Source organism: Rhodamnia argentea, chromosome 7 (genome assembly GCF_020921035.1).
Source record: "Rhodamnia argentea isolate NSW1041297 chromosome 7, ASM2092103v1, whole genome shotgun sequence".
Lineage (NCBI taxonomy): Eukaryota > Viridiplantae > Streptophyta > Magnoliopsida > Myrtales > Myrtaceae > Rhodamnia > Rhodamnia argentea.
In genome coordinates, this window is record NC_063156.1 from 276,669 (window position 1) to 295,721 (window position 19,053).

Sequence of the window (19,053 nt, forward strand, 5' to 3'; positions counted from 1 at the left end):
ATTAAATAAACATTATTGTGGAATCATGCTCCATCCCAATCAAATATAAGTTGCATTCTCCTCCGTTACTTCCCCACATTTTCGGAGGGGCAACTAATGCAATCCAAGACTTTGGATCTCATTAGCTCTTCCAAATTTCGTTATCGTGATTAAGTTTAAATTTTTAGTGTGCTCGAGCTACTCCTATCTCTATCTTTATCAATAAGTGTTTACGTGTTACCAAAACCTCGGTTGCAAGTGGGAGGATGACTATAGTCCTAAGGTCGAATGAGTTTGCCCCACTTTTTTTTTTCATCTAAAAAATTCACCAAATTTAACAATAGTCCTAAATCCGCACATCCAAAAATCCTTGTTGGTCCTTTCTAATTTCCCTTGTTCCGTATTCGTTTCGAGGTAACTATTTTTTTTTTTTGTTGGGAATATGGTCAATTTTGTGGCAATTTTTATTGAAGATCTAGGAAAAAAATTTGAAAGAATCCCACGGGAGAGAGAAAAAGGAGAAAATAAGAAAATAAAAAAGACAACATAAAAACTTTTGTTAAAAGAAAAGGACCAAAGAAAAGAAGATAGTTTGGCTATGGGAAAGAAACAAAAGAACAATCTTTTGGGAGGAGGAAAAGGTGGCATGAGTTGGGCTTGGCCAAGTGGCGCTGGGTTGCTTCAGAATGAAGTGGTTATGCTCTGCTGCAAAGCACCAAAGAAAAGAAGATAGTTTGGCTATGGAAAAGAAACCAAAAAAGAATCTTTTAGGAGGAGGGATAGGTGGCATGAGTTGGGCTTGGCCAAGTGGTGCAAGATTGCTTCAGTGACTATGCTCTGCTGCTCAAAAGGATATTGTGTTGCGTTTCGTTGGAAGTAGATGCATGGAGAATGAACTACACCCCAACTATTACATAAAAGCATCTCTCACTACAGCCACCGCTCAGAACAGCAACAGAACACCTTAGCCATTGCTACATGATACCCATCTTGGGGACATACCTCAAGCTTATTAAGAACCTAATAAATAACAAAAAGGATACATGTTGAGTCCAGTTAAAAGAGATGCAAAAGGATATAGCAAACATAAAAGTTGGTCTAAAGCAGACACCTCACAAGTTATAGGGATCAAAACTGGAAGCAGATTGCAGAAAAGCATGCCTTGAATCATGACATGTCATAAAAAGGATAGCGGTTGGCTTGGAAACAGACACCCTAACTATTTACATATAAGCATCTCTCACTACAGCCATCGCTCAGAACAGCAACAGAACACCTTAGAGAAGAAGGGAAAAGAAGGCAATACTTGTTTTGGGAGAGGCATAACCTTGCCAACATACTTCATTATTTCTTCCATTGCTACATGATACACATCTCGGGGACATACCTCAAGCTTATTAAGAACCTAATAAATAACAGAAAGGATATATGCTGAGTCCAGTTAAAAGAGACGCAAAAGGATATAGCAAACATAAAAGTTGGTCTAAAGCAGACACCTCACAAGTTATAGCATCAAAACTGGAAGCAGATTGCAGAAAAACATGCCTTGAATCATGACATGTCATAAAAAGGATAGCGGTTGGGTTGGATCCACCATTAGAAACCCACCCGCAGATGGAGATAAAATGAAATTGATCCTTTGGATTTGTATCAAATGATGATCAAAAAAGCATTTAATGTACGCTAATTCACTTCCATGACAAAAATTTGCCACAAAATATATGTCAAGCTACTCTTCTCCTTGAGTATAATGCTCGATATTCTGGTGCTTCGTCAGAAGGAAAACCGACAAGATGTTAGAGAATCTAGGGATACAAAGGTAAGAAATTGTAAAGGAAGTTCTAAGTGTCACCAAACTTATTGCTTGGGGGAGGAACACGATAAATATTCAAAAAAGACACACCTTCCGGTTCCGCTTCAGCCGTTCAATCGATCCCAGATCACATGGCAATACCTTCACAGCAACCTCCTGCACTCAAACAGAAACCCAAGGTTCGTTCTCAAGCATAAATCAATGCACAAACCAAGCAAACCCATCATTTAGCATGAATAAAACCCTCAATTACATTTGGTCCCACGAAAGTGATCACTCTTCTTTAGCTAATTCCTGCAACCAAAGTCACATCATTACATTTACCACGTGAACTTGCCTAACATTAAACGGATACTTTGCAGAGTATACCCTAATTATTTTGTGGGCAACCAAACAGATCATCAAGCCCAAATACAAGTATCATTTCAATTTCTCTTCAGATTTCATTCCAAATCCAAAATTTAGAGCTTGCTTGGTCCAAAAACAGTACACGCGGCACTTGCCGCTCAAGCACGCACAAGATCAAGACGCGTTCCTCAGGTAGCGTTCTCCCGCAACAGAATCCCTCGCTGTCGCCACCATTCTCCCTCCGGTCATCGGAGCTCTCTCTAAGACTCTCCACATTGAGATTCGGAACCTCGAGGTGGGTATTGGGAGCTGGTGGAGAGGCCTTGGCTGGTAAAACGAAAGTGACACGTGGGTGGGAAGTTTTGGCAGTAGAAGAAGAGAGGCGGGAGTGGAGAGAGCGAGGTGAGTGGAGTGGGGCGAGTGGGCGAGCCGGGTGATTCACGAAGCGGGTTAAATTTAGGTGAAGGCGTGTGAACGGCTGTCAATTTCTGGATTTCTTGCTTGATCCCCCATCCATGGAAAGGTTTTCGCAACATTGCGCGCGTTTTATTGATAAATTAGCAAAGTAGAAGAAGAAGAAGCTAAGAGCAGATTCTTCCACAGAGGAGGGAGGAGGGGGGTGGGTGAGGGGGAGAGAGAACAGAGGAGCTCCATAGAGAAAGCCCTAGATCAGCTTTTCATACAGTGAGGGGAAAAGAGGGAATATATCTCTTTTTATCGTGGAGCACAAGTTTTTTTCATTTTTATAAAACCAAATCTTGTAATCCTAAAATTTACAAAAATTGCAGTACAATTCAAAAACTTATAAACTTTGTGCAATGGAGTCCTTCCATTGACACTGTCTAAATTGATTAAGAAAAAATACCAACGTGATTTTTTTTAATATATTTTTTTGTTATGTGATGATGACGTAATACAAACTTGATTTTTAATATAATTTTTATCCAAATTAATTCATAAAAAAAAGAGAACAATGCAAAAACAAGGGCCACCGCTGACCCTTGTCGGTGGGGGGTGGCCGTTGGCTGGGCAGAGGCTGGCGATGCTCGCCTAGCTCCGGCCAATGCCCCGTTTCTTTCCACATACACTTGCAATAAGGAAGGAATCATATCCACACAAAGCCCTAAACTCTTTCATGGCATTTCTCCACGTCAGACCACTTACGTGGCTACTTCCATTTTCATGTTTTGGTTCCTTTCCTTGTTGCTTTTAGCTTTTTCAGTGAATGAAAAGAGCGATGGAATGCATCAGAGTTCCAAACGATAGGGAAGGAATGAACCATCTTCATCAACTTGGTTGACATTTCCTATTCGAAGACTATCGTACATTGCCATATACTGCCTTTCAATATCTAAAATTCGATGGATGTGGAGAAGGCAGCGAATTACATTGTGAGTTGCAAAAATATGGATGGGGGATTTGGTTGCACTCCTAGGGGAGAGTCCCACGCATGGCAAAATATGTCATAACCTTATGCTGGAAACTTTTCATTGATTTTACTTTCTGATAGGTGCTTTGGAAGTTAGATATTTATCTATGCATAGGGTAACCTCTTTCTGTGGGGGGAAAATATTGTTCTATCATCAGAAAATAAGGAAATAAGACTGGTGGGATGCGCGCCCTTGGTCGCCATGATCAATATCTAAAAAATCAAACATTAGGCAGCCATGGCTCAGTCGACAAAGGCTCCAGTGTGCAAGACTTTTGTAAACCATCTCAGAAAACTGAAACCCAAAGGGAAGAGGTGGCCTTCACTTCGCTGCTAAGCGAACAGGACTTGACCGTAACGCTCGTTGAATTCAAAAGAGTCCAAATTTATTTTTTTATCTTTATTTTTTACGATCAGCTTATCAAGGGCCGTGCCAGGGAGCCGATCGCTTTGATAGGTAAGCTCTTGATTCCACTCACTGCCATTCAATCTCCCTCCGCTTTCGTAATCCAGAGCACCCATCTTGTTAATCATCGTCGAAGCAATCTGTTTGGACAATTTCCTTTATTCGTTGGTCGCTTGATCAAGCAAATTGATTGCGTAGAGTGATTTGGAGTTCTTGGTTATTGGGGCAGAAACTACACTCCATAGGCGGGATCGGGCGTTCGTGTCAACTAGATATTGTACTCTAACTGGTTGATGAAATTCCCAGAGGACTTCCCGCAAGTATTTCCCGTGCTTTGACTCGAGCAGCACCCACTCACCTCGTCACATGTGCCCCTGCTCTCCGTTATCTTGTGTTCTTTCAGCCATGATAAAAATTTATAGTTCAACAGTTGTTTGGGCCTTTTAGTTACTTGACATGACTAGATTCTGGTTCTTGGTTTGGATAGCGGTTGCCACTCTATTCCCCCTTATTTTTGTGTTGGTCGGTTATGATACTATCTATTAAGCTGTTACATTTTACATTCAGTATACCTCTCTTGTAGAGCTCAATTGATTTATGAATGCCCGCACGTAAGAAATGGTGCTGGAATTATGTTTAGGGTTCAATCTTGGGCGTGACTTCTTATCAAGCAATTCACTTAAAGCTTTTGTGCAAATTAGCATCTAAAAATTTTAGCTTGGGGTAGTTAGAGAGGTTGTGGACGTTTCTTTGTCTGTTCTTTTTCTCCTTACTATGAGCATCAGGAAAACTGTAAAGATCAGACTGAAGCTTATCAGCTGAATGAGATTTGCGTGGGATATTTTGTGGGTGCAGAATCTTAAAATCTAAGAGAACATTAGGTCAGGAATCGTTGCTTCCTTTTACTGGTTTGACTTTGGAGACATGTATTTTTCTAATATCTGCAGCTAAAAAGAGCAGGTGCTAAGGTTCAAATGATGTTGTGACTGAATCCATGTGTTTGATTTTGATGCTACTGGAAGTAAATTCTAATTAGGAATATGAACTCTTGCACTTTGAGGTATGGAATTGTAATGTTGCATCTGAAAATTTATGTCTGAATATTGACAAATGAGGGAGCTTGTTGGCAATAAACATCTCGAGTACACACACACACACACACACACATATGGGAAATGCACATTGTAAGTCCTAAAACTTGTCATGAAAGTACATTCGAGTCCTAAAAGTTTCAAAAAGTGCGATCAAGTCCTAGAACTTGTCATATTAGTTCAATGAAGTCCTTCCATTGGTTGCACTTTTTGAAAATTTTAGGACTTGATTGCACTTTCGCGACTAGTTTTAGGGCTTCATTACACTTTTTGAAAGTTTTAGGACTCTAATGCTCTTTCTTGACAAGTTTTAGGACTTGATTAAACTTTTTGAAGGTTTTAGGACTCATTTGCACTTACATTATAAGTTTTAGGACTTCTAGTGCACTTATCGCTTATTTATATATAAATGCACATTGAGATCTGCTATCCAGTTTCAGTATTTTACTGATTTAGTTTTTTGGTCATCTTGTGGTCAGAGGAAAGATCATTTCCATTCTGTGCTTATGGAGTATTTGAGAATGAATGGAGCTTATTGGGGACCAACCACACAGGATCTTCTTGGAAAACTTGACACCGTGGATTCAGAGGACGTTGTTTCGTGGATCATGAAATGCCAACGCGAGTCTGCTTTCTACGAATCTGTAGATCTCTTGGCTTCTTCTTGTGCTTACCCACATTAAAGAGGCACCTAACAGAAACTAACATCTTAAATAGTTCATCTTGTAGTATAGTCCCTAACTTGAGCTACTTATCTGTTTAAACTTTCCGTTTTTGGGGCTAGGATGCTGTGACTCCATATAATAATGACAGTGTATCACGAGTGATGAATGGCAGTGTTGCTGTGTTCGCTTTAGAACTCTTGTTCAAAGAACAAGTTTGAGCATCTGTCAAGGCTCTTTTTGCAGGCGGCTTTGGTGGAAAAATTGGACATGATCCGCATCTGCTGTAAGTTAGAAGTTCTTGATATTGATAAGGTGACTGGTTGTATCCTTCATTCCTTTGGAATAGAGCATTGTATAATTTGAACTCTATTCATGGATGGAGAGTTCATGTTGTTCTGGCTTTCAGTTCTGGATGTCATCTAGTATTTAACTTATAGAGGACGAACTGGTGAATCCTTATTGTCTGTGTTTCTTTTGAAGTGGTCAACAAATCCGTCTACTTTTGGATGTTATGGAGCTTTTGTTAATCTTAGTGCTTTGTCTATATATCGCCAGCCAAACATAAATGAGGAAGCTCTCTCTGATATTGATATCTTACTGTGGGATAATTTCTGGCGTGAAAGCTTTTATATTGTTGTGCTCAAACTCAGATGTGACATCACTGCAAAAAGAAGATGGATACTTTCCAGGGGATATATGGGAGAAGTTGATACTCGGTATGGTCCTTGTCGTTGATCTTTGAGATTTTCGTGCTTCTTAAGGATGTCACTTAAGCACTCAAAATTCATTTCACAATTTTTTTCTCTTCAAATATTCTCATACATTGCCATATGCTGTCTTTCAATACCACGATGCTTGGATTCGACGGATGTGGAGAAGGCTGTGAAGTACGTTTTAAGTTGCAAAACTTTGGATGGCGGGTTTGGTTGCACTCCTGGTGGAGAATCCCATGCAGCGCAAAGTATGTCATAACCTTACTCTGGAACTTTTTCATTGATTTTACTTTCTGAGAGGTGCTTTGGGAGTCAAATATTTGTGTATGCAGGGTAGCGTATTTCTGTGGTTGAAAAATACTGTTCTATCATCAAAATAAAATTCTGCTCTAGTTGGTCAAGAGAATGTTTGAAGTGCTTTTAGCTTGCTCAATTTTGAATCCTATTATCACTTGCAACTTTACAATCACGCAATGATAAATCTATCTGCTCCTCCATTATACTTGGAAGCCAAGCAGTCCCTTTAGCTTATGTGACAAAATTATTTAGACACATTTCTGGGTGAGCATTTGGTTTGGCGTATCTCCTGCTTCTATTGATGTACTATGTCAGACTCAAACAATTATATCTCACTTTCCAGCCAACCATCTTTTGGGTTGTTTAGAGAGAGAGAGAGAGAGATGAAAACCTGGGCTTTGGCCAATGATTATATGCACAGGGCAGTAGCTAAGAATAGGTGGAGCTCATTTTTATAGTACTTTTTAAAACTGTACAAGCTGGCTTGGACTTGATTCCCAACTAAGTTCAGTGGCTTTTCCTTTGAAATGATGGCAATATGTGATTATCTGCTACAAAATTTGTATTGTCGCCACAGGGGATGGAGCATAGCAACATGAGACTGATAGGAGTGGAGGAGAGATGGCAATTTGAAAATCACAGGTCAGAGAATAGCGCGTATAGAGTTAAAGGAAGATTAGTTGCCTGATTACTTGTTTAAGAGAGAGATGGCTACTGGAAAATTGATTTGAGTTTTATTGTCCTTTTTTATGTCAAGTCAATGGGCGCTTTTGGTGCTCCTCAACAGTCAGGGTCAATTTCAAATTATCTTTAGCCGTGGCCTTTGCCTCTTGATAATGGTTGCAACTTTTCTCACATTTAGTAATTGAAGTCGTAATTGTGCAATTGGTTTCTGCAACCTTTACTTGATATATGATAAAAATGTTTGTGAGTCGTAGTTGTACATGGTCACCCTATAGCATGTAAACATGTCACTTTTTACGTGAATTCTCTCAATTTAAAACCTAGAAGCAAGAAGTGGAAAATAGAGAGAGCAGCTTCCGATTTTTATTCTGCTTGCTTTTACTTGGATTTTATTGGCTTTTGGTGCGAAATACTAGTTGATGGAGAAGCCATTAGGCTGAAAAAGAAGTCAGTTTTGATTTTCACTTTCATCTTTGTGGATTTAAGCATATGAATTGAAGAGAGACGCCCAAAGGCCATTGCTGCAGTATTTTGTTGTGCGGGTGCTCTGGCTATCACGGGTTCACTCCATCACATTGACAAGGACATTCTTGGCTGTTGGCTATGTGAGCGCCAAGTCAATCCGGAGGGTTGAATGGCTGCCCGGAGAAACTCCCTGATGTAGGCACCAGAACTAATGTTTAAGCTATTGCACGTGAATAGTTTTTTCGAGTCTGTACTCATCTTTTGCACTATCACGGGTCTGCCACTCCTTGTGGGTCCTGTCTAGCTTGATTATGATTGACAGAGATAGCACTTTGAGGAGGCAAGGATCTGAGTGAGATGATCTATTGTTTGGTCCAGGCAGTTGTAAGAATCTCATACAAATTTCTGTGATCTTTCACTGTCCTTGATGCCTTGCTTCTGCATAATTAATTTGAGCTTATTGTAGTCAAGAAGACCGGCCCGTTCTCTCTGTTGCCATAGATCATAACTCAATTCTTCCTCTTTTACCGAATCCTACCCACATTCCGTTCACATAATTTTATATGGTACTAATTGATCACAGCTAGTCAGTTCTCAATGATTCTATCTGACTTTGGAATTTATCGCATTGCTGTTATTAGTTAAGCTCAGGGCCGTTTAATGGCGATGAAGAGGTATGCATTACTCTAATCCAACTATGGCTTGAAGAATTAGTTCCTCCTCTTAGCTGTACATGGCCCCATTTGCGACTCGTATGACTGATAATTGACAAACTAAGTGGCTAGCAGGAAAAAAAAAATATAATCACTATGATTTTATAATGCAAATGAAAGTCGAGCCTTTGCTACATTCTTCTTGGTATCATATAAATATTTTTTGTGGATCCTGTTTCTCTTCAAGCTTTCAGCTATTCAAGCTTCTCCTCATTCACAACTGAGAAAAATAGCAATCTTATTCTCCCACAAAGCTTCTACTAATTACAATGGAAACCTTTGGGGCTAATTCTGAGGTCGAATGGGGCTTTATCAGTGGAATGTACTTCACTGCAGAGCCTGACCACATGGCTCAATGGCTCGATAAGTATTCGTTACCAGCCGAGCTATATGGAGGCTTTCAGGCATTGCATTCGGCATATCTGCCGACCTATGGATCTGTGAGCCTAGCAGGGGTTGACTGAAGTGCACTCTGTTCTTCCGATACTCTTCATCCAACTTCACATTCTTCTTCTCCACATGACAGATTTCATAACAGTGTTAGTAGCTTCCTTTCCCTAGTTCAGGCTATAGCAACTACTATTTGAGTGACTGGAATCCAATTCTGGCCACTAATAGGAGCTTCCCTTGCAATGAACTTTCCATGAGCAATGTGAGACAAACCGGTTCTCACGATTCATCGAACCGAGCGAAGTTGATGGGTTTAGCCCCCCCGAGAAATAGCTTTTATGGAGAACTCTCTGCAGCTTGAATGGGGGTCTGAGATTCCACCAGTGATATCAGCTGCGAAAGATGATAGGGATGATTCATATGACATTTCTAGGAAAAGATCTCGGAGCCTAGGAGAGGTGAGTAAAAGTTGTACATGTCCAAAAATCACTAGTTTGCATTTGGGATACTGCTTTTTCGATGATCTGCTGTGTGAATTAAGAATAATTCTTGGTTCCTTATGATTCTATTTCTCTGACGTTCCAGAAAAACAAGAGAAATGTCAGGTTAAGGGAAGACCTGAAACTTGATTTGCCAAGCAAAAGACCTGAAACTCGCCCTGGTGGGCAGAGCTCAACTACTTGCTTCTCAGAGGATGATTCTAGCTCTTCTCTGGAGCTTAACAAAGGAGCTGCTTCAAGTTTTGAGTCCAAATGAAACTCCATCTCTCAGTCCTAATGGCAAAAGCAGTGCCAGCAGGGGCTCGGCGACGGATCCGCAGTTTCTCTATGCAAGAGTAAGTACTTTAAAATAAAGCTATGCATTTGTCCATTCCCGGAATGTTTTTCTTGACAGATCTTTCATCTCCAAGAGTAATAAAGTAACAGATCATTGCTTTCGTCTTATAGAAAATAAGAGAACGGATAAATGAGCGCCTCAGAATCCTACAGAACCTTGTTCCAAATGGAACTAAGGTAATTGGGTCCTGCATCATAGTTCTTGTCTTGGATACTAAAATCTAGTCTCATGTTTAACTGTTGTTTCTGTTCACAGGTTGACATTAGTTAGCACAATGCTTGAAGAAGCTGTTCACTATGCTCAGTTTCTACAGCTGCAAATAAAGGTAAGCCCAAATGATTGAAGAAGTTACATTAGATTATATCACATCATCCTACAGTGCCTTTCATACCACAAAGCTTCCGAAAAATGAGATATGTACATTGATATTGTTTTCTTGTGTGTGAATTTGCGCAGCTCTTGAGTTCTGATTTGTGGATGTATGCACCGATTGCGTATAACGGAATGGACATTGGACTTGATTTGAAGCTAAGTAAATCTTGCTCCCTGTAAAGGAAGAGGTTATCGTGCAAATGAAATTCTCGAGAAAAGAACGAATCTCTGCCCGTCTGCTATAAGGCATATTGGTTAGTAACCGTTGAAAGACCATTCTCACTCAACTGGTTCTGAGATTCGTTGATTTTATGGCGCGTTGGCAGGGATTATCAAGGGTGATTGAATAAATTCAGTTCAGCCTTCTCTCCTCCATAGATGCCAAGTATCCGCCTCAAAAGCTGTGTTCCTGCTGGGAGACAGGTGATTATCAAGGGTGATTGAATAAATTCAGTTCAGCCTTTCTCCTCCATTGCCAAGTATCCCCCTCGAAAAGCTAGGTGTTCCTGCTAGGAGACCGGTTCTATGTCTCGTGTAAAGTTGCTAGTTAAGAAGGAACGACCCATGTTTTATACTCCACTGATGTTTGTTTGATATGCTTTATTCTCATCTGCAAATGTGGAAACTTTACACTTAATGCAAATAAAATTTTCTGGTGATCATTCTTTACCAGCACCCAGCAGTGCCAGGATCAATCAGCTTTCTGTTGCTTGCCCTTTTCTACGTAGTAATGTGAAGACAGAAATTAAAGGAATAAAAACAACCAGCGAGTCTTTTCTTCTCTCTTTATCCATCTTTTAGTCCATATTCTTAAAAAGAGAGTCGGGGAACCTGCATCTGCACGCCTCTTTGCTTCTTGAATAGGAGAAAAGAACTCCAAGAAAATCTTCACAGCACCGATTGCTTAATCAGCAAAAAACGAGGCGGGTAACTCCTGCGACTTTAATAACAAAACCAGTCGTCATAATTGACTGGACTCTGCTTTGTGAAGTGCAATTAGTTGAAGTATACACCCAGATGATTAGAAAATGTTGTCAACTCTTCCATATTCAAAAGGAATCCTCATTGTAGTTACATACCCTTAACCAGGCTTCCTCATGGTTACCTAAAATTTGGTTATTCAGAAATCAGATTGGTGGGCTATCAACGATGATGCACTGTAACAGCACAAATGAAGGATCAAACAGCTAAGTAACATCCTGAGTGAGAAATACACCAAAAACAATTCTCCAATTTGAACATGAGCAATTCCATAATGGAAGAAGATACAGTCGGAGAAGATAATTACATCTGCTACATTGTGCAAAAACAAACAAGGTGTCAATCCCCAACATTCCACAAATTGCAATGGGGATAACGCATACATGGAGTTTTATCTCCGGTTATGGAAGTCCCATCAATCTAGTTGCAGGAGTTAAAAGCAGCTTCTTTGTTGAAGCACTCAAGTTTCTGCAGCTGTATTCGTACTTTCCAATGCCAGGGCAGTTTTCTCAATGTGCATCAACAGAATTCTATAAATTTTGTTTCTAACCCTACTGTAGACCTCGAATTCTGGATCCTCCAACTCGGAACTCCCCCTGCATCCGATCTTTGCATAACTAGCCTCCTTTTTGGCCATGACGTCCAACCAATCACTCACTCTTTTGATCTGACGCATCACATGGATTGTCTAGCTATTTGATGTAGACTCTATGGAGAATTGGCTCTTGAGGCCGTCTAAGTACAGCTCCACATATGCCAGAAACAATGTTCTGAATTCATCTTGCAGGCCATTGGCTAAATCAGCGGTTGCACTTGTAGGACTTTCTTTTGACTATTCAAGTTTGTGATTCTCAGATGTCACCCCGCTCATTACCTCACAGTTCTTGTGCTTTCTTGTTGGCACACTGTCAGCAGATCCAACACAAGACCGTTTGAAAGCTTTAGTGGCTTCAATAGATGGAAGGCCAGATCTTGCCATCGTAGATAATGAAACTAGATCAGATGCCATAGCTACTTTAATCCAGAAACTTGCATTTCTTTTCCTATCTAATGCAAGCTTAAAAGCTTCCCTTGTGGAATTGGCGTTAATGGGCTCGATTTCGGCTGCTCTTGTTGGAGTAGCATTGTTCAGTGGCTGAATAACTAGTCGACTGTGAGCCATGTCATCTTGAAGCTTAAAAAACTTACAACTGATAGCTGCTCTTCCTCTGAATTGGATGACTGAAGTTCTGAATTGCACTGAAATTCCCAGAAAAGAACAGTTGTCAGACTTTGCTGTTTTTAGTATAGTCAAGAAGTTTTTGCACTAACCAGTGAACTTTTGTTTCTGGTATCCACAGTGAAAAATGCCAAGAAAACAGAATTTACATACAAAATGCAATGCTACAATACTTATGTTCACATACCTGAGGCATTTCAGCAATCTTTCAGCCGCGGAAGCCTCTTGAAGAGCCTCCACAGAAGCAAGCAAAGCTGCATCTCTTTGCTTTAATACCTCCTAAGGGAACATGAATTGAACGAGTGCATTAAGAAAATCGTTTCATGTCTTTTTGTTCGTATGACATTCACTCGAAGAGAATGAACCAAAAGACTTAGCATACGTTTCAAGATCGCAGTACCTTGCCTAGCTTCACTAAAGCTGAGAGAATAGAGGACCATAGAATTTTGTCTTCTGTTCTTGTTCCGTTTGGTACTGCGCTAAACAATGCTGCTGGATCCAAGGGAACTTCACCTTTTTTGGTGTTCCAGAGTTCCTACTCTTCAATGTCTTGATGGATTTTGTAGCCACACTGATGTTTTTATTTATCATTTTGGAGTTTGATCTGTCAGAAGAGGTCTCATGCAGGGATTGGACTGGAGAAACCTGTCGATACACAAAGACAAGAAAAGAAAAGGTGTGATTTTTGAAGTCATGCAAATTTTGAAGGAATCAGTTGACAGTCTCTTGAAGCTAGCATATCTTGGAATATCAGAATCAGTTTTCATATCACAAAAGATCGGTTCCTTTTAGAAACTGCATTTTGCAGGTGATGATTGGTAAATCGCTCTCTAAAATCTGAATACTTCTGCAGAAACATCAATTTGGCCAGCTTCAAATTCATGAGATCCAACTCTTGTAGCACATTTTTCAAATAGAAATACATGAACTGTCCTAACTACACAATGCAATCACAAAGAGAACTATAAAACTGAATTGAATAGGCAATTAATCACCAGAGAAGAGGTTAATCAAGCACAACAGTGGATTAATTCTCTCATGCTCATCAGCTTTCCACTCAGTCATACGTATGAGCATGAAAAGAAGACATACTGAGACCCACATGTCTACAACGGTCATGGCTGACTGATATGGGCTTTAATTTGTGCTGGAGAATCCGAGATTTCGAAAAATCTGTTCTTGTACTATCCACTCCATTCCAGCTTCTTCTTTTTGTGGTCGAAGTCTCCGAGAGCATGACGATACCGTGCTATCGGAATCACTGTTTTTGTCCCATCCAAGCAAACCATCTGAATCAGATAATGACCGACCAACACCACATTTTCTTGATACGCCATTTGCTGCTCTTCCATAATTTTTCCTAGCTACATTGGCCCTTGAAGCATTCACAGACTGCTTTGGTTTCTCTTCTGTAGAATCAATTATTTCTTTTATTGAATCAGGATCAGATGCTGCTCAAATCTCCACCAGATTTTCCAGAGGAACAAGATCTTTAGGAGCTTCACTGCACAAATTTCTGCCGGGAATGAGCTTCACACCTTTGAGCACCGGAACTGGATATGACGCCTCCATCTTATCAGCTTATATATATTGGCCAGGCTGTAATTTGTTGCATAGAATCAAGTCAACTTGCTCTTGAGGCAAAGAAACATTCATGGCGTGAGAAGCATCAGAAACTTTCACGTAAAATCCCCCGTTAGGCCAGAGCTCCCCTTTGGACAAGACAGGCATTATGCTTCTATTTCGTAACAGGGCAGCTTTTTGATCTTCACAGGCCATTTCCTTCCCTTTCATGCCTTCAAGAAGCCTGACAAGAACCCCAGGATTCAAGATTGACATTTTGTCTTGGAATTCAATTGAAGGCCGCAGATCAAATTAGTTTCACAATGAACTTTTGACTTGTCCCTACTTGGGTAAAGAAAAAGATTTGATTTTGGGGATAGAGTGCGCTGTGACAAGAAATGCATCATCTTAAAAGGATGGATTTTTTTTTTTCCGTTCTCTAAGGGATTCACAAGGACGAGCTGTTCTAGCCTGTGACAGAGCAAAGACCTGAAAGATGAAAGTGTTGATGGACGAGAACTTGTGGTTCTTAGTTGGCTTGGGATTTCAGGAAATGTGTTGATTGAGGTAGATTTCCACCCAGGGCTGGTGGATTTTGAGCGGACTCTGGTCAAATTTGATGAAGAGACGGCTGGGTGGATTGCCCTGGTCTCTGTCATCTTTAAGGATTGAGATGTCGAAATATTGAATTAACCTATTTATTTGATGGACGGTAGTGATAACTATGATGATGTTGTGCTATGCTGAAAGCCACAAGGACCACAGCAGTTAGTTTCTTCCCAAAGGCTTAAACCTAAATCTAAAAGATAAGAAACATCAGTTGAAAAGGCGCGTGTATATGAATAGAGCCACCAGTGTCGCTCTGTTTTATCAGCTTAAGAACAAGAAAAATTGATCAAGCGGGGACTAGGGTGTGAGTCATATGACAGACAACCATTTCAGGATGCATTTGTTACATGTCTTAATCGCCAAAACGCATGGATGGAATTATCGTCTAGTGATAGCATAACTATGACTTGGAACTCGGAGCTTCCTCATGCTGGCAATTCACGAGACTTCCCTGATAAACCAACTTGTCGGTTATAACAGAACATACCAAAACTAGGATTCATGTCTATCTCTGGTTGCAGAGTTCCTGTGAAAGTCGGTAGCAATTAGGACAGTGGCCTAGGATGACAAGTCTCATCTAGCTATGTCTTCGAGTCAAGTTTCAGAGAATGCTCTTGAGACTAACCTTTGGATTAGACTAGTGCGGAGGAAAAGAGAGGTTTTTCTTTTTCCAATGCATCTATGCATCATCACCCCTAAACGGGGAAAACTCTTTATTCTCAATCTATGAGCAACTTCCATTTATGCGCGGCGCATAGGAACAAATGTCTCTCCATCTACTATAAATTCACTGCCACAAATGCTTGTGATATCCCGACTACAAGCAAAGCAGTAAATACGCATCTTTTCAAGAGCCGGCGTCTCTCATCTCTGTGTTTCGTTCATTCTGATTGTCACAATCACTTCTCAGCAACATGCATGTGACAAAAGTGCCCAGAGACAAGCCAATTTCCCTTTTGCTATACCTCTTTACCCAACCAAGACTGCACCAAACACCTAGTCTCGCTCTTGGCCCTCAGATAAAATGTGCAGCAATTGGTGAACTGTGTGCAACCGGCATTTCCCGGCTTGGTGTGCCACCATACAATTGGTGGTCTGAGGCGCTTCACGGTGTAGCAAGTGTCGGGGCTGTCTTTTTCAATGGAACAATGCAGGGGGCCACAAGCTTTCCTGCAGTTATACTCTCGGCTGCAAGTTTTAATACCACACTTTTTCATAAGACAGGCCAAGTCGTGTTGACCAAGGCTAGAGCCATGCACAATGTTGGTCAAGCAGGGCTCACATACTGAAGCCCCAATGTCAATGTGTTCCGGAAGCCACGATGGGCCGTGGCCAAGAAACACCAGAAGATGGTTGTATCCAGATATGGGGTGAACTATGTGAGAGGACTACAAGAGGTGCTGCAAGCATTATTCGGCTTATGATGTCGATAGCTGGAACTGTGTAGATCGGTTGCATTTGATGCGTGGGTATGGAAAAGTGTACTGATTGCATTAGCTAGGACTGAAAAAAGAAAAATCTCAGGCGAAGCTTTCACTAAAATGCCATTTCTTCCCTAGAAGGTTGAGCATAGCTCCTCCTTGCAGGTGACAAATCAGGGCATGGAGGACACATATCAGCCACCATTTAGGAGCAGCATAGAGGAGGGACGTGTTAGTAGTGTTATGCGTTCTTACAATAGGGTGAACAGTGTTCCGATCTGTGCCAATCCAAACCTGCTCAAAGGAATGGTCAGAAATTGATGGGGTGGTCTTGACGGGTTTGTGTTTCTATCCTCAAATTCACTGTCTTATCAACTTTCAGTCAAATAACTAGTGATTAATTAGCAGAAACGTGAGACAGAAAACATTTCAACTTACTAAGGGGCTTCTGCATTGATTCGATAAAGGGAAGATTGCGCAACTCAACATTCATCTGCAAAAGAAGTTCCACCAACATTAAATCATCTGGATAAGAAACTTAAATATTTTTCTCTAAATCTTTTGCATAGCACAGCACAGAAGTCCTCCATAAACAAAGTAAATCGCAAATTTGAAAAGAAACTTAATCAGATAGGATAGCTTATGATCATATCTGGTCTTACTACAGACATATGAAACTAAGTGCTTTTGTTTTTTCAGTATAATTTCTGTTAAAAAAACCTGGTTGCTGAATCCATCATTTATTGTCTAGTCCAGTAAGAATTGAGGGACAATGCAAACTGGAGACTTAAGAGAACGCATTTAAACTAGAATGTACAAGGAGTCTAAATGAAGATTATATCATAGTCAATGCCTAAGCTTTGCATCTCCAACACCTATATTGTCTTGGAGTGCGACTCGATTGAGGTTTACTATAATAGCATTCACTACACTGCTACACCTGAGGATGCAGTCACCCTTGCCCTAAAAGAAGGTATTGACAATGTTAAATAATGCCATCATACTAGTCTCAGAGGGAAATACGGTAACATCATACCCATGTTGAATGTCTGGAAACGTTTATGCTGTGGTATGCAGGTTTAAACATGAACTGTGGGAATTTTCTAAGCAAGTACGCACAAAATGCGGTTGGCCAGAAGAAGGTGGATGAGTCTGTTGTGGATCAGGCCTTGGTATACAACTACGCAGTCCTCATGAGACTCGGCTTCTTTGACGGAGACCCAAATCTCTCTCATTTGGAAATCTTGGTCCACAGGATGTATGTACCGACGAAAATCAACACTTGGCACTAGACACTACAAAGCAAGGGATAGTCCTTCTTGCCAACAAGGGAGCACTCCCACTGTCCTAAATTACCACATAAAACATCTGTTATAGGACCAACTGCTTATGCCACAGAGGTCATGATAAGTGCCTATGCCGGTACACCTAGCCAATACACCAGTCCATTACAAGGGCTGCAAAAGTATGTTCGCACAGTGAGCTATGAGCCCGGTTGCACCAACGTGGAATGCAGCAACTGATCTCTTTTCGAGGCAGCGTTTAAGATCACTGCCACAGCCGATGTTGTGGTTGTTGTGGTGGGGCTCCATACATTGGTTGAGGATAAGGGGTTGGACAGAGCGAACTTGACATTGCCAAGGTTTCAGGAAAAGCTGGTGATGGAGGGATCGGAAGTGACAAACGGGACCATGATTCTTGTCATCATGTCAACCGGTCCAGTTGATGTTTCCTTCACAAAGCACTTGAGGAAAATCAAGGGGATACTGTGGGTTGGATATCCAGGTCAAGATGGAGGAGACGCCATGGCCCAAGTCATCTTTGGGAATTACAATCCAGGTAGTCTGTCTCTCTCTCGTGAAAGCACTGATGCGTGCACGCACTGTGGTTGTTTGGGCTGTCAATGTGCAAACTGACAATCTACTAGCAATTTTGTTAGGTGGAAGGTCCCCCTTTACATGGTATCATCCACAAGAGTATGCCGATCAAGTACCGATGAGAGACATGAACATGAGAGCCAATACCTCTACTAACTACTTGGAAGAACTCACCGTCTTTACGCAGGAAAATCTGTCTATCAGTTTGGCCACTGACTGAGCTGCTACTCCTATTCCAAATTCATCAGATCCGCCCCATCCACTATACTTGTGCAATTGGCATCCGCATCCGATCCACACAACATTCTCTTTTCCAGCTCCAAAGTCCGCATGCCCCCGGACTCCAATGCTCAAGCTATCAACATTACAGCAATTAAATGTACAGATTTGCAATTCTACATCATTGTCGGAACACGAACGATGGGAAAATGGATGGGACTCATGTGGTGCTAGTATTTTGGAAGCCGCCAAGCTCGCGCCACACAACATTCTCTTTTCCAGTTCCAAAGTCCGCATACCCCCGGACTCCAATGCTCAAGCTATCAACATTACAACAATTAGATGTGCGGATTTGCAATTCTACATTGTTGTCGGAATCACAAACGATGGGAAAATGGATGGGACTCATGCGGTGCTAGTATTTTGGAAGCCGCAGAGCTCGCAGGGATTAGTAACTGGTGTGCCGATTCAGCAACTGATGGGTTTTGAGAGTGGAAGTGAAGATTGGCAAGACACAGAAGGAGACTGGGGGGTGGACATTTGCAAGCAACCGAGTCTTGCAGACAGGGAATAGACTTCTGGTCACGGGGCGGCACTCACTACTACACCAGTAGTTGGCTCTCAGAGTGAGACATCGCTTCTATATCCTGTTGGAAGCAACGAAGATGAACCGAACTCGAGGGAAATCGATTTAGTATTCATATCAGCACCCGAAGAAGAAGCTACTTCTGTTCATAAGAAAGGAAGGAAGCGCTTGAGGAAGGGTTTGAACCTTCGACCTTGTAGCTCTAAACGAGCTACTCCAGTTTTTGTGACCTCTATCGGACGTAAACAATATTTATCCAAAATAGGCTTCAAGCTGATTTATGAATATTCAGGGCGAGAGATTGGCATTTGATCTATGCAGTTACAAGTGTTTACGAAGAAAATAGGAAAACATTAGCAGGAGAGGATCTGCTCTG

The 19,053-nt window shown here is 41.1% G+C and overlaps 2 long non-coding RNA genes and 3 pseudogenes across 3 annotated transcripts; 4 read left to right on the forward strand and 1 right to left on the reverse strand.

Moving 5' to 3' along the window:
• Positions 1–804: 804 nt before the first annotated feature.
• Positions 805–2,083, reverse strand: LOC115740670. 2 transcript variants are annotated; one of them, XR_007199305.1, is made up of 3 exons: positions 1,883–2,083; positions 1,224–1,384; positions 805–909 (listed from the first exon to the last, which is right to left on the reverse strand). It is a non-coding gene; the product is annotated as an uncharacterized LOC115740670 (long non-coding RNA). The 2 variants fall into 2 exon arrangements; XR_007199306.1 differs by lacking the exon at positions 805–909 and having other exon boundaries at positions 1,209–1,384; positions 1,883–1,948; positions 2,046–2,067.
• A 360-nt stretch (positions 2,084–2,443) lies between these two features.
• On the forward strand, positions 2,444–2,684 carry LOC125316014. Its single transcript, XR_007199307.1, has 2 exons — positions 2,444–2,492; positions 2,523–2,684. It is a non-coding gene; the product is annotated as an uncharacterized LOC125316014 (long non-coding RNA).
• A 2,401-nt stretch (positions 2,685–5,085) lies between these two features.
• LOC115740676 overlaps positions 5,086–19,053 on the forward strand; it is a 76,062-nt pseudogene continuing 62,094 nt past the window's right edge.
• LOC115740775 lies at positions 8,845–10,857 on the forward strand (annotated as a pseudogene).
• Positions 13,962–18,665, forward strand: LOC115743694 (annotated as a pseudogene).